The sequence below is a fragment of the Rattus norvegicus genome, chromosome Y, assembly GCF_021556685.1.
Source record: "Rattus norvegicus strain SHRSP/BbbUtx chromosome Y, alternate assembly SHRSP_T2T, whole genome shotgun sequence".
Taxonomy (NCBI): Eukaryota; Metazoa; Chordata; class Mammalia; order Rodentia; family Muridae; genus Rattus; species Rattus norvegicus.
Genome location: NC_141555.1, coordinates 39,917,739 through 39,940,990, shown reverse-complemented (window position 1 = coordinate 39,940,990; position 23,252 = coordinate 39,917,739). Strand labels below are relative to the sequence as shown.

Here is a 23,252-nt window from a genome sequence, read left to right as displayed (position 1 = left end):
CAGAGAATGGAATTTGAAAACAGAATTTTTGAGTACATATTCAGGAATATTTATAATGTCCCCTATGAAGGAATGTACAATAGGAAAGTGAAATACAATATTCATTCAACGAAAGGTGTGTAGGTAAAGTACTGGCCTTTATAAAATTAAGAAAACCTAGAAAATTGAACTGTATGTCACAGGAATTGACCTGGGAATAAAAATATTATCCAGAAGAATCTCCTCCACTCCAAGTTCCTAAATAATTTCTATCCATGCCATGCCCCTGACTCATTTTCTCCATTCAGAAGTCACTAGCTTTAGAGAGATGGAGAACGAAAGTTTCCACTGTGTCACAGGAGACATACCTAAATTGGCACCCTCAAAACTGGTTAATGTAAGGAAAGCTGTTTAGAGTCAGGCCATGGCAGTTCTCAGTGACAATATCATTAGGCTCTCCCTGAAAAATCTCTTGTATCCTTGAGAGCACTAGCTTCTTCTGTGATGTAATAAGTGTTGTCCTGACTGCAAATGCCTCTCAGATATTACTTCAGTACCTATAGGTTTTACTAATTGGCCTCAAATTCAGGGGAAACAGTCATTAGGGAGGGAGAACAAAGACGATGAAGAAATCAGAGATGGGGAGAACGAAGCTGGTCTTCTGTCTTGGTATAAAAGAAGGAAGAAATACATCATCCCTGAGAAATCTCACTGAAGCCTTGGTAGGAGTGGAATATGTAAGTTGAAGTGATAGAATTGATCTGATCCTTCCACACATGGGATCAGGAGCTGGGAGCCTCTCAGAAGAATCTGGACTTCCCTGCTTCTAATGGTTCCTGGAAGTCAGAGAGTTTATATCATTAATTTCTTTCTCCCAAAAGCCAGGTGTTTGGAAGGACACTGTTCTTTTCCTTAGAGCTCATGGATTTTTGTTCTTATTGCCCAGAAGAAAATGGTCCTAAGGAAGAAGTGAAAAATAAGTATACTTACCTCAGCTCAGAGTAAACTCCTCAATTATTTGGATACTTATAGAGCAGTAAGTGTCTGATACTGGTATTTGGGAGAGAGAAGTGCTCCAAATTTAATCTTCATCATCTCAATCTTTCCACTAGTATTATTCTGACTATAAATCCCTGACAGGAACCCTTTGGATTACTGACTCAATAGGTCTGATTAGCTGCTAATTATCTTTTTTTTTCCTTTTTTTTTTTTAGCAAATTTTATACCTTTTTTTTTTGGTTCTTTTTTTCGGAGCTGGGGACCGAACCCAGGGCCTTGCGCTTCCTAGGTAAGCGCTCTACCACTGAGCTAAATCCCCAGCCCCGTATATACCTTTTTTAATTGGATATTTCTATATTTACATTTCAAATGTTATTTCCTTTCCCAGTTTCCTGTCCTTAATATTCCTAGCTGGTCCCCTTATCCTTATCTATAACCTTTACTGTGCTTTGACATTCCCTTTAACTAGGGAGAACCAAGGGCTTCTCCTTCCATTGATGATCAACATCGCCATACTATGCCACATATGCAGTTGGAGCCACAGGTCTGTACATAAACAGTCATGGAATATTGGTTTAATACCAGAAAGCCCTGGTTAATTGAACTTGTTGTTCTTATGGGGGTTGAAAGCCCATTCAGCTCTTGTAATCCTTTCTCAACATCTACAAACAAGGGGTCTGTATTCAGTTCTCTGGTTTGCCACTAGCAATCACTTCTGTATTTGACATGCTCTAGCTGTGTCTCTCATGAAAGATCTAAAACCATTTATTGGCAGAATGCAATTTTATCTTCATCAATCTTATCTGGTTTTTGTGCCATATATATATATATATATATATATATATATATATATATATATATATATATATATATATATATACATACATATATATATACATACATACATACATATATATATATATGAATACATATATATATATATATGTGAATACATACACACACATATATACATATATACATATATACATATATACATATATATACATATATACATATATACATATATACATATATATACATATATATATATATATATATACTTTTGGTGGATCCTACAACTAGGAATTTTGGTTTAATATTTGGATGGATTCTGCATAACAAGGTGAAGACTATAGGATCCACAAGTGACAATTGCAAATAGACTCCCTCCTGTTTTTTATAACCTATTGAATTTGAGGTTTCATTGGCCACAAGCCATTCCTATCACTGCCCATCACTCAGAAACTGATGTGTGGCCTGAAGAAAGAATCATGGTAAAACATCCAAAACCCTCAAGCCTATCCCTGGGAACACAAAAAGGTAGATATTAGAGGACTGATATCTAATAGAACTTCAGAACCACATTCTTTACTCCATGTTGTCCTTTGCTTTACTGATGTCTTGTAATTAATGGATAAAATATGGATTTGGGAGTTGATCATTAGAAGTAGGTACACAATATTTCCACTCTTATATTCACTCTATAGCTGAGCCACGTTTGATACCAAATTCATTGCAAAAAATGGAATTTGAAAAATGAAATTTTGAGTACACATGCAGGAACATATATAATGTCCCCTGTCAATGAATTTACAATCAGAAAATATAAAACAATATTCACTCAATTAAAGTTCTGTAGGGAAAATACTGGCACCAGAGAAACAGGGAAAACCCAGGGAATTGAACTTTATGTCACAGGATTTGACCGGAGAATAAAATTAATCTCCAGAAGAATATCTTTCCTTCTGTGTTCCTAGATCTTTTCTACCCATGACAAGCCCCTGACTAACTTTCTTCATTCAGAGCATGTAATCACTAATAAAGCAGAGAGAAGGCTCTAGCTTTAGAGAGATGTAGCATGTAAATGTTTCTACTGTATCACAGGAGACACTACTGGAAAGTGCACAACCAAATCTGGTCAATGCAAGGAAGCTGTTGAGCAGGTAGGCTATGGCAGTTCCATCATTATTAGGCCCTCCTTGAAAATTCTATTGTGTCCTGGAGAGCCGTAGCTTCTTCTGTGATATCACAAGTTTTGTTTTGACAGCAACTACCTCCTTCCATATGTCTATGGTTTAGTAATTGGCATCTAATTCAGAGTAAAGAGCGATTTGGGAGAGAGAACAAATAGGAAGAAGGGATCAGATATGGGGATGAGGAAGCTGGCCTCTTGTCTTGGTATAAAAGTAAAGAAGAAATAAGTGGTTTTTGGAAAACACCCTGAGCAGATGGCTTTAGTTCTTTTGTTCTTCTATCGGTTAACCGAGCTCTTGGAGAAGTTGGTGAACATCCTAAAGACCTTTTGGCAGATGGTAAAGTTTCTAGACACCCCTTTTTGTATTTCAATGATCCTAGGGATTGTATGACTAAAGGTAATTGTTTCCTAGGATGATTGCTAGAGCAAGATAGATTTTTAGGTGCTTTAAAAGACATGGAATTTTTCTGATATACTTGGACTAATGGCACAAGGTCTAAATGATTTTTTTTCGATGTGGACTTTCCCTCAGACCTTTGGTAATATAAAAAAAAAGCGTTTTATATGTTTGAAGTCTAATTTGCACAATGACAAACCACTTTGAGCATGGAGAACACTTTCTGGAGCCCTAGAGAGGAGTGAAGAAATTCTCTGAAACCCTAGGGTAGACGGTGAACATGCCTTTTTTGTAGAAGGAGGAGTTACTTGAGCATCTTGGGACAATATGGAATGTCCAGCAAGTCCTTTCAAGGAATGGCATCTTTGCACAATTCCTTCATATTTTTTGGAAATTCCATGGCCCTTTGGACAGATGGAGAAGGTTAGGACTCACCTGAGGAGAAAATGTAGCTTTTGCTGTCTCTTTGGCTGCAGAAGATGGCACAAGATCCCTTTTGGCAGAAGGGGGATGTTTGAAACTATCTTCTTTAGAGGAAATTTCTCAAGACTACATCAGAAGGATCAAATCTTAACCTTTTTTTTTATAGAAACTGGATGCCTGTGGTCCACTTTGGTAGAGGGAGAATGTCGCCTCTTTATCCCCAGAGTGGACATGTTAAATAAATCTACTTAGGTATATGGGGATAGTTCTAAAACATGCTGTTCAGATGCAGTAGATCCTAAGACATCCTTCTCAGATGAGGAAGGTCTTAATGTACCGTGTATACGTGTAGAATCCTTACTGTGATATCAGAATGGAGAGTATTAGAGCTACCTCTGAAAATGTGACCTCTCCCTGAGCATCATAGACATATTCTAGATATTGTTTTGTAACTGTGGAAGTTCCAAGAGAAATTTCTTCTGCTGGAGAAGTGGAAACCGACTTTCCTATAGAAGTGTCAGGTTCCCTAGCCTGCTTGAGAGGCAAAACAGGCTCCAAAGCCCCTTCAGAAGATGAGGTAAAATCCAGAGCTTTTGAGGTATTTGGCAGATGTTCTGGGTCTGCTTGTGGGTATATAGAAGGAATGGCAATCCTTTCTGAATATTTGGAAGAGTGTGTAGCATCTTCTGTATTTGGGGAAGATGGCTGATTTTGAGGAGATAAGGAAGTTCCTATAGCCTACTGTGGAATTTGTGGAGGTCGTATTCATTCTTTTACACTAATGGAATACAAGGAATCCCTTTCCTCAGTTGTCGAGGATGCTACAGACTCTGGTGTTCGCATTTCATGGTTCACATATGTTTGGGTCCATAAACTTCTCTACAGATGGAATCTGTCCTAGAATATCTTTTGTATATGTGTCACATCCACAAGACATTTCTAAAGATGTAGCTATGGGTAGACCTCCTTTTGTAGAAGTTTCTTGTCCCACAGTCTCTTTATGAGATAGAGTAATACTCAGAGAATACTGCTCAGTTTTGGGAAGTTCTAGCATCTCTGATGTATATGTGGAAAATTTTGGAGCCTCTGCTTTCAGGACAGAACGACTTAGAGTCCCCTGAGGAGGTAGGGGATATTTTATCTTCTCTGCACGTTGTATAAATATGGAGTCTGCATGGCTCATTGACAGTGTGTTTTGATAAACTTGGCTTTTTGGGGCCTAATGGGATGTCAGGAGGGTCCCTTCAGTGGTAGAGGATATTTGAATAATTCTCTATTATATAGGGACATTTGAAGTACTGGGGGATATGGTGAGGCTGCTAGAACATATTTTTTATGTGCAGAAGGCACAGGAGTTCCATCGGTGGATTCAGAAGTTTCTACCACATCTTGCGTGGGTGTGGAACTCTCAAGAGCCTCTTCTGAAACTGTCAATGGTCCTTGATCTAATGGTGTACATGCAGAAAATTTTGTCTCTTCTTGGGCTGGTATGTGTGTTATGAGGTTCACTTGGGTATTTGTAACTGTATTTTGTACACCTTGGATCATAAGTGATGATTTAATCGCATTTTTAATAGTGGAGGACTTTGAATGTCCTCTTGGCTTAATAGGGTAGTTCTGCAATCCGCTTTGTCAGCAGAATCAGGTTTCAAACTCATTTTACCCGAAGCAGATTTCATAAGCACGTTGGTGGAGATAGGGCACATCTTTGACTGTCTTTGTGAATGGACAGAGCTCTCTGCCCTGCTTTGGCAGCTGGCAAAGGTATTAAAGTCTCTTCTGGAGAAGGGGCAGGACTTATTCCACTTGTGGAATATGAGAAATCACTGAGATTACCTTTAAGAGAAGAAGATTTCCAGCCCTTTTTTTTCTGATTGGGCCTGTTGTACTTCCCCTTAACCAGAGGCGTCTTCTCAAACAAAATTTGGAGGAGAACTGGAAAGACTGAGGACCTGTAAGATAGGGAGTGAACATTTGAAATCCTTTGGAAAGTCTGTGGGACAAGAGCTGAACACCCAGAAGAGTGTGCAATACTGAGACCTCAGCGAGGAGACCCTGCTACTTCTTCCCACATGTGCTCAGATCCCTAGCCCAAGAGGAAACTGCATAGTGCCACTGGATACATGAATATAGGAGCAGTCAATCTACAGGAGCCCTGCAGTCCAAACTGCAGCTGAATCTGAACTTGTCCAAACAGTATTCTACACCCAAATGTCATGAGGGGTGGGGAAGTATTACACTGTCAGAGGGGCAGAAACCCGTGAGAACTCTGCTCAAATTCCTGACTCAAGAAAAAAACACCTAGCTCCATCTGGGCCTCCTGTGCATAGGAACCTAGGAGCAGTAGGGTCAAGACACTTCTGGTTGCAGCCCTTATGGAAAGCTGAAAGTCAGCCCAACAAGTGAGTTCAGGCCTGAGAGAAGAGGTGATTCCAACTTTTCTGCTTGAAGTGAGCTCACTGGTTGACTCAGGACATGCAAAGGCAGAACTCCTCTGGGATCAGGCATTTCCAGTTTCAAGCTGGCTCCTGAACCTTGCTGATTCCAGCACAAAGCTCCCTTCTCCTAGAAACTGTGGGAGAGAGAGCTGATCACCCAGGAGTGTGGGCAATACTGAGCATACAATGCACACAGACTACCACTTCTGCCCACAATTACCCACATCTCTGGCCCAAGACAAAATTGCATAGTGACTCTGGACTAGAGGAGGAGTAAATCTACTGGAGCACCATGTTCCAGACTGTGCCTGGATCAGAACTGATCTTGTCAAACAGCTCCCTGTAACCAAATCATGATGGTGGGGTAACTAGAGCCTCAGAGAAGCAGACACTCCTGGGAAATCAGAGGAGACTACTCTCTGCCCAGATTCCTGACTCAAGAGGAAAACACCTTGTACCATCTGTGCCCCCTCCCCCCACAGAGGGACCTAGGAGAAGTATGGGAAGTTCCTTCTGGTTCCCGCCCACAGGGACAGCTGAAAGTAAGTAGACAGGAGCAACTACATGCCTGAGAGCAGAATACCCTGTTCCCTTAACTGGGTAAAAGAAAACAGGAAAACAGGTCTACAGCAGACCTGACACACGAGCCTACAGGACGGTCAAGCCACTGTCAGAAAGAGCAAGACAAGCTAATTCCAGAGACCACCTGATGGCCACAGGAAAGCACAGGAACACAAACAACAGAAACCAAGACTACTTGGGCTCAACAGAACCCAATTCTCCCATCAAAACAAACACTGGATATCTAAACACACCAGAAAAGGAAGATCTAAATATAATTTCACATTTATCATGATGATGGAGGATGTTAAGAATAGTAACTCCCTTAAGAAAATGCAGGACAATAGAAAAAACTGAAGTAAACAAATATAATGCAAGAAAGAGGGAACACAAAACTACCTTAAAGAACTACTTGAAAAACAGCATAACAGGAGAAGGAAATAAACAAAACCACCCAGGAGTTAAAAATGGATATAGAAACAATAAAGTAAGCACAAGGAAGATAACCCTGGAAATGGAAAACCTAGGATAGAGACCAGGAGTCATAGAAGTGAGAATCACCAACAGGATAAAAGACATAGAAGACATAATCTAAGGAGCAGAAGAATCACACAACTGTCAAACATAATGTAAAACAGAAAAGACCTAGCTCAAAACATAAAGGATATCCAACACACAATGAGAAGATCAAACCTAGTCTTAACAGGTATAGAAGAAAGTGAAGACTGTCAACATCAAGGGACAGTAATATCTTCAACAAAATTATAGAATAAAACTTCCCTAATCTAAAGAAAGAGATGCCCATAAACATACACAAAGCCTACAGAACTCCAAATAGATTGGACCAGAAAAGGATATTCTCCCATCACATAATAGTCAAAACACCAAATGCCCAAAACAAATAAAAATGTTAAAAACTGTAAGGAAAAAGGTCAAGTAATATATAAAGGCAAAGTTATCAGAATTAAATCAGAATTCTTTTCAGATACTATGAAAGTCAGAAGATAATAGACAGATGTCATACAGACACTAAGAGAATAAAAACACCATCCCAGGGTACTGTATCCATCAAAACTCTCAATTAACAAAGACGGAGAATCCAAGATATCCCATGACAAAACGAAATTTACACAATACCTTTCTACATATCTAGTCTTATAAAGGACACTAACTGGCAAGACCGAACACAAGGATTCAAGTAAAACCATAGATAAAGCAAGAAATTAGTCTTTTCACAACAACACATAGAGAAGAGAAGCACACAAACATAAACTAACCTCCAATTATGAAAATAACAGAATGTGACCATCACTATTCCTTAATATCTCCAACATCAATAGACTCAATTCCTTTCTAAAAATACACAGATTGACACACAATATGTAATGAGGACCCAGCATTTTGCACTACAGGAAACACACTTCAGAGACAAAGACAGACACTACATCAGAGTAAAAGGCTAGAAAACAAATTTCCAAGCAAATGATCTGAAGAATATATAAAATCGACTTTCAACCAAAAGTCATCAAAAAGCATAAGGAAGGACACTTCATATTCGTCAAGGGAAAAATCCACCAAGATGAACTCAAAATCATAAATGTCTATGCTCCAAATACAAGGGCTCCTACATACACATAAGAAACCTTACTAAAGATCAAAGCACATATTGCACCGCAAAAAATAATAGTATAAGATTACAACACCCCATTCTCATCACTGGACAGATCACAGAAGCAGAAATTAAACAGAGATATAGACAGACTAGCAGAAGGTATAAACCAAATGGACTTAACAGATATTTACAGAACATTCTATCCTAAAACAGAAAGATAAACCTTCTTCTCACAGCCTCCTGGCACTTTCTCCAACATTAATCATATAATCAGTCAAAAAGCAGGCCTCAAAGCATACAGAAAGATAGAAATAATCCAACGCATCCTATCAGACCACCATGGGCTAAGGCTGTTCTTCAATAAAAATTAGGAAAGAACGCCCACATATACATGGACGTTGAACAATTTTTTTACTCAATGATAACTTGGTCAAGGAAGAAATAAAGGAAGAAATTAAAGACTTCTTAGAATTCAATGAAAATGAAGGTACAACACACCCAAACTCTTGGAACACAATGAAAGCTGTGCTAAGGGGAAAACTCATAGCTCTGAGTGCCTGCAGAAAGAAACAGGAGAGAGCATACATCAGCAGCTTGACAGCACACCTAAAAGCTCTAGAACAAAAAGAAGCAAATACATGCAGGAGTAGTAGAAGGCAGAAAATAATCAAACTCAGGGCTGTAATCAACCAAGTAGAAAAAAAGGGACCATACAAAGAATCAACAGAACCAATACCCGATTCTCTGAAAAAATCAACAGGATATATTAACCCATAGCTAGACTAAGCAGAGGATACAGAGAGTGTGTCCAAATTAACAAAATCAAATATTAAAAATGGAGACAGAACAGCAGAATCAGAGGAAATTAAAAAAATTACTGTACTACAAAAGCCTAGGTTCAAAAAACTTGAAAATCTGGAAAAAAAAGACAATTTTCCAGACAAATACAAGATACCAAACCTAAATCAGGAAAAGATAAACCATTTAAACAACCCATAACTCCCAAAGGAATACAAGCAATCATCAAAACTCTCCCACCCAAAAAGAGTCCAGGATTAGATGGGTTTAGTGCAGAAATCCATCCAAAATTCATTGAAAAATTCATAACAATACTGTCCAAACTATTCCATAAAATTGAAACAGATGGAGTACTACCAAATTGCTTTCATGAAGTCACAATTACTCTTATAACTAAAACAAAGAAAGACTCAACAAAGAAAGATAACTCAGACCAATTTCTCTTATCAATATCAACACAAAAATACTCAATGAAATTCTTGCAAACCTATTCATACAACACATTAAACAATCATCTACTATGTTTAAGTAGGATTCATCCCAGGCTTGCAGGGATACTTTAATATACAGAAAACAAACAACATAATTCACTATATAAACTCCAAGATAAAAACCACATGATCCTTTCATTAGATGCTGAGAAAGATTTTGACAAAATTCAACATCACTTCATGAAAAAAGTCCTGGAAAGCACAGGAATTTAAGGCCCACACCTAAACATATACAGCAAATCCGTAACTAACATTAAACTAAGTGGAGAGAAACTTAAAGCAATCACACTGAAATCAGGGACTGAACAAGGGTGCCCACTCTCTCACAACTTATTCAATATAGTTCTAGACATCTTAGTCAGAGCAAGCAGACACTGAAGGAGGTCAAAGGGATATAGATTGGAAAAGAAGAAGTTAAAATAGCACTGTTTGTAGTTGATATGATTGTATACTTAGTGACCTCAAACATTCCACAAGAGAATTACTAAGCCTGATAAACATTTCAGCAAAGTGGCTGAGTATAAAAATAACTCTGCACAAAGCTAAACAAGCAGAGAAAGAAAGTAGGGATATGACACCGTTCACAATAGCCCCAAATAATATAAAATGTCTTGGGGTGACATTATCCAAGTAAGTAAAAAATATGAGCATATGAGCAGAACCTCAAGTCTCTGAAGAAAGTGAAGGAGATTTCAGAAGATGGAAAGATCTCCCATGTTCATGGACTGGCAGGATTAATACAGTAAAAATGGCCATTATATTAAACGCAACCTACATATTCATTCCAATCCCCATCAAAATTCCAATCCAATTCGTCAAAGATTTAGACAGAACATTCATTAATTCATCTGTAATAAAAAAAACACAGAATAGCTAAAACTGTCCTCAACAATAAAAGGACTTCCATGGGAATCACTATCCCTAAACTCAAGCAGTATTACAGAGCAACAGTGATAAAAAAAAAAAAAAAAAAAAAAAAAAAAAAAAAAAAACTGTATGGCGTTGTGACAGAGGCAGGCAAATAAACCAGTCGAATAGAATTGAAGACCCAGAAATGAACCCCTACAACCATGGTCACTTAATTTTTGAGAAAGAAGTCAAAACCATCCAATGGAAAAAAAGACAGCATTTTCAGCATGTGGTGCTGGTTCAACTGTGGGTCAGTGTGTAAAAGATTGCAGATCAATCCATTCTTACTGCCCCGTAGAAAGCATAAGTCCAACTGGATCAAGGACCTCCACTTCAAACCAGATACACTCCAACATATAGAAGACAAAGTGTGGAAACATGTCAAACACATGGGCACTGGAGAAAATTTTCTGAACAAAACACCAAAGGCTCATGTTCTAAGATGAAGAATCAACAAATGTGATCTTAAAAAAACTGAAAAACTTCTGTAAGGTACAGGACACTGTTGTTAGGATAAAATGGAAACCAATAGATTGGAAAAAGATCTTTACCAATCCTACAACTGATAGACAGCTTATATCCAAAATATACAAAGAACACATGAAGTGAGACTACAGGGAGACAAATAACCATTTGAAAAATGGGGTTCAAAGCAAAACAGAGAATTCACAGCTGAAGAATATCAATTGGCAGAGAAATACCTAAAGAAATATTCAACAACTATAGTATAAGGGAAATGCAAATCAAAACAACCCTGATATTCCACCTCACACCAGTGAGAATGTCTAAGATCAAAAACTCAGGTGAGAGCAAATGCTGGAGAGGATGTGGAGAAAGAGGAACACTCCTCCATTGTTGGTGGGATTGCAGACTGATATAACCATTCTGGAAATCAGTGTAGAGGTTCCTCAGAAAATTGGACATTGAGTTATCTGAAGACAAAGCTACACCTATCTTGGGCATATACCCAAAAGATGCCCCAATATATAACAAAGACATGAGCACCACTATGTTCATAGTAGCCTTATTTATAATAGCCAGAAGCTGAAAGAACCCAGATGATCTTCCACAGAGGAATGAATACAGGAAATATGGCACATCTAACCAATGGAGTGTCATTAAGAGATACATTGAAATGCTAGCACTCTATACAACAGGGTTTTAGAGTCCCTTAGTGAGAGAATGGTCTTTTACAGCAAGGTCTTCATTATCAGACTTTGATTTAACCCATCTACCAATGAAGTGAAATTATCCCAGACATAAAATAGTGCCTCTCCAGAAACAGCTTTTATCCACAAATACGCATCTACTTCTATTTCATAATTGTCATGTTTATATGGGTTTAGGATACAAAATGTTCTGATTTATTAATGATATTTAAGTATTATTTGGGGTAATTTTGAAATTTTCAAAGGAACAAACCTATTTTATGATTGTATTCCATACTACTTGTTATTTGATCTTGAAGAATTTCATGAAAACTGAAGTATCGAAAATGTATATCTTCCCATTGAAAATTTGTAACATCAGTCATGTGAAACTCCCGCTGAACCTCAGTGTATTGATTTCTCTGAAAGCATTTATAGACTCTCCTACTGCATTATTGCAACTCTACAGAAGCTTCACTCCCATAGTGGCAGTTCCAGATCAGATGTAAACAAACAATTTTCTTTGCCTTGGAAAAGATTTAAAATATTTTCATTAACTTTTTATATGAAACTAGTAAGGATTTTGAGAAAAGGGGGCAGACAGGCCCCAGAAAGTATGTTTTTAAAATTATTTTCTTAAAATTAGACTTTTTCATGCAATATATTTGAATTATGATTACTCTACCCTCTATTCCCCCCTTCTATTCCTCTCCTATCATCTGTATCTACATCCTTCTGACTCTCAAAACAAACCATCATCTAAGGGATAAAAATAAAATGAAAGTTAATGAATTGGAGTAGAACAAAACAAGCATATAGAAAAGAGCCAAAACAAGGGTCAAGAATCAGATACAGACACGGAGACCCAGACTTCCATTCACACACTCTGGAATTCCATGGAAACATAGAACCAGGAAAAATATATACACAAAACATACAGAGCAAAAATTAATAGATAAATAAACATAAAACAAAATGAAAAAGACATTCTGAAGAAAAAGTCCTGACCCATTATGAAACAAGGATCCTCCAAAGATGATGTTCAGTTCCCTTAGTGCTTTATACGCAGTCTACCCTTAAAATTAGTTTGTGTACCCAGTGATATTCCCTTGGAGAAAACTAAGTTTTCATTTTCACATGATTATCCAATGGAGATAACTTCCAAATTAGAGATAAGGTGATATGCAGGCCTTGGGTTCTTTCAAGGGCTTATTAATAGGTAAGGAGATCTGTGAGGTGCTGTCCACTGAGCATGATACAATTGTGGCCCTCCAGAACTCAAAATACTTACATCTATCTGAACAGACCCTATATAATTTTGACACTGCCTATTCAAAAGAACTAAGTGAAGTGCTGGAGAAGAGAGAATGATGTAGCCATGGGTGTCTTACTTCATGAAAGAAGATTTTAAGAGACTAAAATTTACTATGAGTTGGTGTCTCAAAGTAACACCAGAAATTACACTGTTAACGTCTCACTAACACAACTGCCTAAACAACAGCTGAGGAAGAGAGGGAATGGGGAAGAATGGAAGTTTAGTTCTCTTTCTGTTTAAATTCCTTCTTCCTCTTCTTCTTCTTCTTCTTCTTCTTCTTCTTCTTCTTCTTCTTCTTCTTCTTTTTTCTTCTTCTCCTCCTTCTTCTTCATCTTCGTCTCCTTTTCCTCCGTCTCCTCCTCCTTGTCTTCCTCCTGTTCCTCCTTCTTCTTCTTCCTCTTCTGCTTCTTCCTGCTCTTCTTCCTCCTCCTCAATCTCTTCTTCTTCCTGTTCTCCTTTCCTCCTCCTCCTCCTCCTCCTCCTCCTCCTCCTCCTCCTCCTCCTCCTCCTCCTCCTCCTTCTTCTTCTTCTTCTTCTTCTTCTTCTTCTTCTTCTTCTTCTTCTTCTTCTTCTTCTTCTTCTTCTTCTTCTCCTTCTCCTCTCCCTCTGGTTTGATGTGTAGGTCCTTGATTCACTTTGACTTAGGCTTTGTACATGGTCATAAAAATGAGATAATTTGCATTCTTCTTCATGCTGATTTCCAGTTGAACCAGAATTATTTTTGGAAAATGCTATGTTTCTGCCTTTGAATGGTTTTTATCTACTTTTCCAAATATAAAATGATAGGTGTGTGGGTTCATTTCTGTGTCTTCACTTCTATTCCACTGGTCTATCCATCTGTGTCTTTACCAATACCATGCAGTATTTATCACTATTGCTCTGTAATACTGCTTGAGTTCAAGGTTGATGATTCCCCCAGAAGTTCTTTTCTTGTGGAGGATAGTTTAAGCTCTTCTAGTTTTTTCTTATTCTAAATAAATTTGGAAATTTCTCTTTTTATCTCTATTAAAGAAGTGAGTAGGAATTTTGATGGAGATTGCATTGAATGTGTAAAATTAAATTGATTGGCAAAATGGTCATCTTTACTATATTAATCCTGTCTATCCATGAGCATGTAAGCTCTTTCTATCTTCTGAGATAGTATTCAATTTCTTTCTTCAGATACTTGATCTTTTGTCATACAGATCATTCACTTGCTTGAATAAACTTAAACCAAGATATTTTATATTATTTGGGACTATTGTGAAGTGTGTGATTTCAATATTTTCTTTCTCAGCCTGTTTATCCATTGAGGAGAGGAAGGCTACTGGTATGTTTGAGTTAATTTTATACCCTGACACTTTGATGAAGTTATTTATCAGGTTAAGAATTTCTCTGGCGGTACTTTTGGGTCACTTAAGTATATACTATCATATCATCTGCAAATGGTGATATTTTGATATCTTCCCTTCCAATTTGTGTCAGTTTGACCCCCTTGTGGTCTGGTTTCTCTGACTATAACATGGAGTCCTGTTTTGAATGAGTAGGGAGGGAGTGGGCAGCCTTGTCTAGTCCCTGATTTTAGTGGGATTGCTTCAAGTTTCTTTCCATTTAGTTTGATGTTAGCTACAGGTTTCCTGTATATTTCTTACATAATATTTTGATATGAGCCTTCAGTTCGTGATTTTGCCAGGACTTTTATTCACATGGGTTGTTGAATTTTGTCAAATGCTTTCTCACCATCTAATGAAATGACCTTGCGCTCCTTATCTTTGAGTTTGTTTACATGATGGAATACATTTATGAATTTTCCTATATTAAACCATCCTTCCATCCCTTGGTTCAAGTCTACTTGATCATGATGGATGATTTTTTTGATGTGTTGTAATATTCGGATTGCAAGAATTTTATTGAGAATTTTTTCATCAATATCCCTAAGGGAAATTGGTCTGAATTCCTCATTCTGTGCTGAGTCTTTGTGTGGGCTAGGTATAAGAGTAATTGTGGATTCATATAAGGAATGTGGTTGTGCTCCATCTGTTTCAATTTTGTGGAAGAGTTTGGACAGTATTAGTATGAGGTTATCTTCCATTCTCATTTCCCTGCTTTCCCTATACCTAATTCCTGCAAAGGCCACTCCCTTCCCAACCTCCCCTCTCATTCAGTTTCCTCTCTCCCACCATCCTCCTCAATATCAATTCTGCTAACTGCATTTTAAAGTCAATATTTAGGAAAAAACACTGAGAAAGTATAGGAAGTATCCTATTAGCAATTGTGGTTGATGTTTTGTCAAGATACGAACATATTTATTTTAATAGTTGTCAAAATTACTACATATACTGTTAGAAGAGACACTGTCTTCATTACCTTCAACATGAAGGAAAACCATTTATATATTCTTTTAAGTTATACAAGGGCATCTGTTAAATGAGTAACACACATCACACAACTTTATTACTTTGAAAGCTCTCTTTATTGCATATATTTACACAATGAAAAGTACAAAGGCTTAAACTCATGTGAGTGTACTTTGTTACAAAGTTAAAGTTTAGATATACAGGTTGATGACAACAGCCATCTCAGACTCAGAAGGGTTAAATACATAAGGGCATCATCTATTACCTTACCTTTCTTCTTTCCTTTATTCCTGATTAAGACTCATCTCATTTGCAGCCCCTGCTGTGAGAGATGGATCAAAAATGCCTGAGAGTCCACAAACCAGAATCCATCTATAGGAAAGAAAAAAGACTACATCTACAAATAGTACACGCACTCAAAACTTGTTTGTAGATCTTAACACTTGAAATAAAATGCAAAAAGAAACCCATTTTCTAGGATATTACAATATACAGGAAATGGTACCTGTAGGAAGCATTCTCAGGGGATTTTAAACTTCTGCACCTAAGAATGAAACTGCCTCCATGAAGGTGAAGATTTTTTTCTTTGGCAAGAAAGTCAGTCTGTCTCTTGACAGTTGTGCAGTCTGTTCATCACTAGAGCAACGGTGATGCTTTATGAATGTGAATAGATAAACACATACCAGTTTTCACTTCTTCAAATAATTTCAAGAAGAACCTGAAAGAGAATATATAATGTTCCACAGATGAAATATGGGAATTTAAATTAGCCAGCATAAATATGTTGTTAAAATTTCTGCCTTTATTAATTTTGACTATTTCTGCTATGAATAATAAGATGGTTATGTAATGCCTACCAATCCCCAAAGCCTGAAACATTGTGGAAAACTGTCCTATTTCTCCCCAACTTGGTTTTTGATCACCCTACTTTTCATTGCCCATCTAAATTCTCTGTTTCTCATGTAGATCTGAGGACTATGTGAGGATGTCACTCTCATGTAGAAGACCAAGGAACTTTCTGTACTTGCATGTATTTACTCATGGGAGCATGCAAATAAATCTTTCAGTTTCAAGAACAAAATCGTGGCTGTCCAAGACCCACATGAAACAATATCTTTCTTTCTGCCATCAATGAACTTTAGCACACTGGTAACAACACAGATAACAATATAATGGAATAGTCCTGTAATAATAATAATAGTGATGATGATGATGATAATGATGATGATGATGATGATGATGATGATGATGATGATGATGATGGAAAAATCCCCTCGAGGGATCACGTTATAAGGAAAATAAATGTTGAGATGTGTTTTTTTAAGTGATATTGTATCCAGGAAAGCAATTTTCAATAGGACAGACTCCTCTCACATGAAAATCACTCAAACTGTCATGGCTTCACAGAGAGAGTTGAGAACCAGAGTGGTCTTTTAGGACAAGAGAAAGATTCGCCAACATTCTATAAAGAAAAGCAATCCAGATATTCTGTGTGAGGATGGTTAGCTTATGCATGGCTAACACACCCAACATATACACAAACACACAAACACACACACAGACACATATGTATGTACACACACACAGATACACAGAGACACACAGAAAGAGACATAGACAGTTAGACAAACAGACATTCACACAGAGAGACTGACAGTAACAAACACACAGACACACATACACAGACACAAACACACAGACACACACACATATACAGAAGCACAGACACAGAGACGATAACCAATATACAGATACACACACAGACACAGACAGACAGACACACACACAAACACACTTATGTACACACACACACACACATAAACACACATACACACACACACACACACACTCATCTCTTGTCTCCTACCTAGAGTGTCCAGGTGCATAAAACGTGTGAAAGGATGAAGTGGACCCAGGAAACAGTTAGTCAGCAGAATATTGGTCTGCGTGCAAGTGAATTTTGGTGTCTTCCAAGGATTTCAGTGTCACAGCTCTGTTAGAAGGTATTCAAGGACACGCTATGGTTGTGTGCATATAATTTACTCAGGGTCAAAAGGGCTAAACGAACCTTGGGGAGCAGGAAGGGGTTTTTGTGTGCACTTACATCAGTTGCAGGCTTAAGGTACCAGGAAGTCCTCTATTGCTTTATCTTTATAATCTCTGACCCAGCATCGGTCTGTTGTTCAGTGATCTCCATTTTACCTACTCAGAAATCGACTCCACTGAATGTGCCCCATACCCAACCCTGAGGTCCTACTTGCTCGATTTCAAAGGATTGCAGGTTCATGTTATGCATTCTCTGTCAGAATAAATCCTCAGGAACGTGGCCCTCTAGACATCATGAATTAACCAGTGCTTCCATCGAGTTTCTGCATTAACCCGTATGTCCTCTATTTCTGGCCGGTTCTCTCTACACCCCACTATCCCTCCATCTTCCCCTCTGAACTTCTGCTCCTGTCCTCAGTCGCACTCACTCACTCACAGAACCTGTTCCAGTTTTTCCTTTCAGATAGGTCGATGCTTTTCTTCTCAAGGTGCCTTCTCCTTTCCTTTGTCCTCTCTGCATTTGTGGATTGTAGATGGAATATGATTTATCTCACAGCCGATACCATGCATAGGTAAACGCCTGCCATGTTTGTGTCTCTAGGTCTCATTTCCCTCTTGGGCTGATTTTTTTTTCTAGTTTCATCTATTTTCTCTTTGGCTTCAGGATATCATGCCTCGACCACTATGATGTCATTCTCCCACCCCTATGATGTCATGCCCCACCCCCATGATGTCATGCCTTGGCCCCTTGTTAGAATGGTTGTATATATTCACCAGGTAACATTCTGAATTCTGCCCTGTCACCAGACTCCTCCAGGCACCCACCATTTACAGTTCTTCCTCCTATCCTCTCCCCTTCTACTCTTATTGAGTAGAGGACCCCTCTGGGTACACCCCATCTCCTGGCACATAAAGTCTCTGCAGGACTAGACTCATCGTCTCCCACTAGGTCCTGAAAACGCAGCCCGGGTAGGAGAACAGGATCCACAGACAGGCAACGGGTTTACTGAACTCATGTGAGAACCATTGTGCTCCTCTACCTCTCTCAGTCCTTCCCTCAGCTCTTTAGTGAGACTCACTGAGCACTGTCTGATATCAAGCCCTGTGCCTGTGCATCTGTATCAGTCGGCTGCTCGTTGGAGCCTTGCAGAGGACAATAATGCTACACTGCCGTCTGCAAACATAAGAAAGAACCATTAATAATGTCAGTGTTTGCCGTCTGCCCATAGGATAAGTCTCACATCCGGCCACTTTTCCTTTGGCCATTTCCTCATTTCCTCTTCCATCTCTCTCCGTGTGTCTCTTATAGAGGGGGCAATTTCTGGGTCAAAATTTTGGGGATGTGTTTGGTTCCTTATCCTTCCACCTTGGGTCCTCTGTGGCTACAGAAATTGACCATTTCGGTGTCCGTATCCCCACTGTTACGAGTCTCAGCTAAAGTCACCCTCATGGACGCCAGGGTATCCTCACCCATCCCAGATTGCTGGCAAATCATAGAGATAGTACCAACCCTGGACAGTCACTGATTTCAGTTTATTCTCTTGGCGCTCTGTCCCTCTTTCTCGTCTCTCCCAAGAAATGATTCTCAAACCCTATTTACCTTCCCATCCCCTCAGTCACCCAATCCTTTCCTTCCAACTGCCTCTTCTCATTACTTTGTTCCTCCTTCTGAGTAAAATTCAAACATTTTTCTTGGCCCTTTCTTATTGTTTATCCTCTTTGGTTCCATAGAACTTAGTGTGTGAATTCTGTACTTAATGGCTAATACCATCTTTTAAGTGATTATATACATGTTATTTTGGGTCTCAATTACTTCATTCAGGAAAATACTTTCTCACTCCATCTTCTTGACCGCAGCTTCTCAATGTCCTTATTTTTCTTTCTTTTTTTTTCTTTTTTTCAGAGCTGGGGTCCTTATTTTTCATATGTGTATAGTATTTCATAGTGTAAATGAACTAAATTATCTGTAGCCACTGTTTGGTTGAGGGGCATCTGGCTTATTTCTATTTTCTGTTCATTATGAAGAAATCCACTAGGAACATGATGGAGCACATGTACTCTCTGCATGGCAGAGGTCTTTTCAGATATAAGACCAGGTGTAGTATAGCTGGGTCTTTAGGAAGAATATTCCCCATTTTCTCACAATCCACTGGACAGATATTGATAGCATTATACAGATTTGCTCTTCCCAAGCAAATGCAATTTGTATCCTGATATTTATTTGCTTCCTCAAAGGAGGTCTCCCCCCACCAACTAGCCCTCTATCATGGACACTGGTGATCACATATGAAACTTCTTCCCATTTTAACCGGTCAGTAAATGCTAGAGCCTATTACAGATAGCCGGAGGGGAAAGTTGGTACCGGAGGTATGACAGTGGGGTTAGGTAGAGAGGCAGAAGAGGGTAAGAGGGGAAGGGAGAAGACTGAAGAAAAAGAGGAGGAAGTAATGATGGAAACAATCCATGTGGCCTGAAGAATGCACATGTAGCAGGGGTTTTATGGTTGGAGTATAAGTTATGATAACGTTGGATCTACCCAATACACGTTTATAGATTATAATTATAATAACCAAATTGTGTGTTTTCTTTATGGGTCATTGGGTTTGGAAATTCCAACAAGCTTTCCTCAACAGTATTTCTGAATCAAATTTTCTGTTAATAGAGATCACCCCTTGTAGGGGCTCTAACTATTGCTCCATAGTCCAGTAGATACAGCTGTTTCTTCCTCAGTCATGTCTCTTGTATTTTCTGTGGATATCTGTTTCTTCAGTGATCCATGCCCAGTGTTCCTTTTTCTCAAGGTTTTCAATGATCTCACCCAGAGGAGTTTCAGGTTTCTCAACTTGTTCCACTTAGTTAACTGCAGCTTCACAATGTCCTTATTGCTCATACCTGCATATTATTCCACTTTAAAAATTTTCTGATAACAGTGAACCTTCGTGAGTAGGCTAAAATTTCCCAAGAAAACATTAAACATTCAGTCTCTAAATCTAGATCTCCTCATCCCATTATGCTTGCTTTGCCTGAATGGCCATGGTATGAGCAGTTTTTTCTTAGGGACATCAAAGCCATTTCCTTCTCCAGTAATGGCTGCCATCCCTCTGTCACAGGTTTTTACCCTGGTTATTTTTGGTGATTGATGTGATTTAGAAATTGTAACACCATCTGCATGGTAGAAAGCCAGAGATGTTTCAGGTTGACCCTGCTTCCACAGCCAATGATGTCACATGTGCACAATGAGCAACCATGTGACACCCAAACAGCAAGATGATGTCATCTTTGACTCCACATGTGACTGCAAGATTGCCTCTTCTCCTGCATGCACCTTGGCAACCATGTCATCCTGACTGTAAGATAGGAACTTTGAATCTACACCCAAAACTAAGATGGCCTCTTTAACTCTCTTAATCCTACCCGTCTGTGAGCATGGGAGGTCTTTCTGTCTTCTGCTACCTTCCTCAGTGTCTCTTTTCAGAGACTTGGAGTTCACACCAGATATGCTTCTGATGTGCTAGGTTAGAGTTAATTTATATTTCATAATATATATATATATATATATATATATATATATATATATCCATTGTGATTGGCATGTCTTCCATAATTTCTTCTCAGCCTCTCTGTCATTTGCATGGCATATTATTTTCATTTAATTTTTCATCCATCCACTTGGCTGAAGGTGTTTTTCATATGTAGGTCATTTCTGGTAAAACTTTTGGATCACATATGTTCACTATTATATGATGTGTGAATGGTGATACACTGAGTTCTCCTTTTGTGATATCATCCCCTTGACCTCCTTTGGTTGTCTTATTGCTCTAGCTGGGAATTTAAGGACTTTACTGAAAGGATGCTGCGAGGTGTGCAGTCTGTTCTCATTCTCCAATTTAGTAGAATTGCCTTTTGCTTCCCTACCCCTTATTTAGATATTAACTGTTGGCTTGCTATATTGCATTTTATGTAATATTTTTTGTATTTATTTTAGTATTTTATTACATTAGGTATGTGCCTGACATCCCTGGTCTCCCTGAGACCTTAAATATGGAACGACGATGGATTTTGTCAAAAGCATTTTCAGCATTTAAGAGATAGTCTTGCATTTTTTCCTTGTTTCTTTAATTCTGCTCCTTCACACCATTGAGTAATAGTGAATATTAATAAATCATATTAAATATGTTAATAATTAATATATTATTTTTGATATATTAATGCAATATATCAGTTACATTGTTATATCAATATATTAATTTAATATAGTAACAAAATATATTAATATTAATTATATTTACCTTATTAATATAATAATTTAATGTATAAATACATGTTAATATTAACATAGTATATTAATATTAGTTATATATTATGATGTTAGGATATAACAATTTAATGTTACTTTATTAAGATATATATGTATTTTATTAAAAAATATATATTATGATATGCAACTACCAAAAAGTTAAATCCAAGGGGAGCTCCCACGTTAATTTGAAGTGCAGAGGGCACAATTTTTTTTCAGTTAAGTTTGTTAATATGGTGGATCACTTTAATAGGTTTTCATAGATTGATCCACTCCTGCATCCTCAGGAGAAAGCTTACATGATTGCACTGAATGGCAGTTTGAAATGCTTTTCATTTTGTTTTTGAGCATTTTACCTAGTATTTTTTCCACCATTGTCTGTAAAGAAAATTCGTCTGAAATTCTTTCTTTGTTGAGTCATTTTGTGATTTCGGTGTCAAGGCGACAGGGCTGTCGTGGAATCTGTTTGGTGATTTTCCTTCTGTTTCTGTGTTTTGGAGTAGGTTGAGAATTCTTTGAAAATCTGGTAGAAGTCTGCGCTCAATGAAACTGGCCCTGAGAATTTTTCAGTGGTTAAACTTTCAATTACTGTTTGTGTCTTTTTAGGGGTTTTACAGCTATTTACATAGTTTATCTTACCTTAGTTTACCTGTGGTCAGTGTTATCCATCTACACAAACATCCATTTAATTCAGAGATTCTAATTTTGTAGAAAGCAGGTTTTTGAAGTGAGACCTAAGGATTCTGTGACTTTCATCTTTGTCTATCGATGTGTCTCCATGTTCATTTCTGATTTTGTTATTTGGATGCTGTCTTACCTCGTATTACATTATCTATTTAAGGGTTTGTCTGTCTGGTTGATTTTCCCAAGGAACTAGCTCTTGTTTTTGTTAATATTAGTATTCTTTTTGTTTCTGGTGGATCACTCTCACCCTGAGTCTGATCATTTCTTTCTATCCCCTCCTTTAATATGTGTTTGCTTCTTTTTATTCTAGAGATTTCATGTGTGCTGGGAAGCTGCTAGTATGGGGTCTCTCCAGTTTCTTTATAAAATTGCTCTGTGCTGCATGTGCACGTTCCTCTTACACTGCTTTCCTTATGTACCTTAAGTTTGGAGACAATATGCCATCATTATCATTGAATTCTAGGAACTTTTTTTTTTCAAGTCTTCTCTGAACTTGTGGTTCTTCAGTTGCAAGCTATTGAATATCCATGAGTTTATAGACTTTTTGTTATTGTTGAAGTCCAGTTTAAATCCATGGTGATCTGAGAAGATCCAATGGTTAGCACAGTCTTTCTCTGTCTGTTTTGACTTGTTTATTGAGGGTGAACATGATCATTTCAGGATAATGTTCCATGAGGTACAGAAAAGAAAGTGTGTACTTTTGTGTTCATGTGAAATATTCTGTAGATATGAATGAGGTCAGATTAATTGAAACCCCTGGCAGTTATATATTCTATTTTTATTGTTTTATTTTTAGTTTCTTTCTCAATGGCCTGCCCTTGGTGAGATGGGACATTGATATCCC

General features: G+C 37.9%; 1 long non-coding RNA gene across 1 annotated transcript in view; it reads left to right on the top strand.

The window, feature by feature from the left end:
• Positions 1 to 575: 575 nt before the first annotated feature.
• LOC147998018 (uncharacterized) overlaps positions 576 to 23,252 on the top strand; it is a 37,092-nt gene continuing 14,415 nt past the window's right edge. The window contains exon 1 of the long non-coding RNA XR_015647319.1: positions 576 to 716. This is a non-coding gene — a long non-coding RNA (uncharacterized LOC147998018). The remainder of the gene's footprint in view (positions 717 to 23,252) is intronic.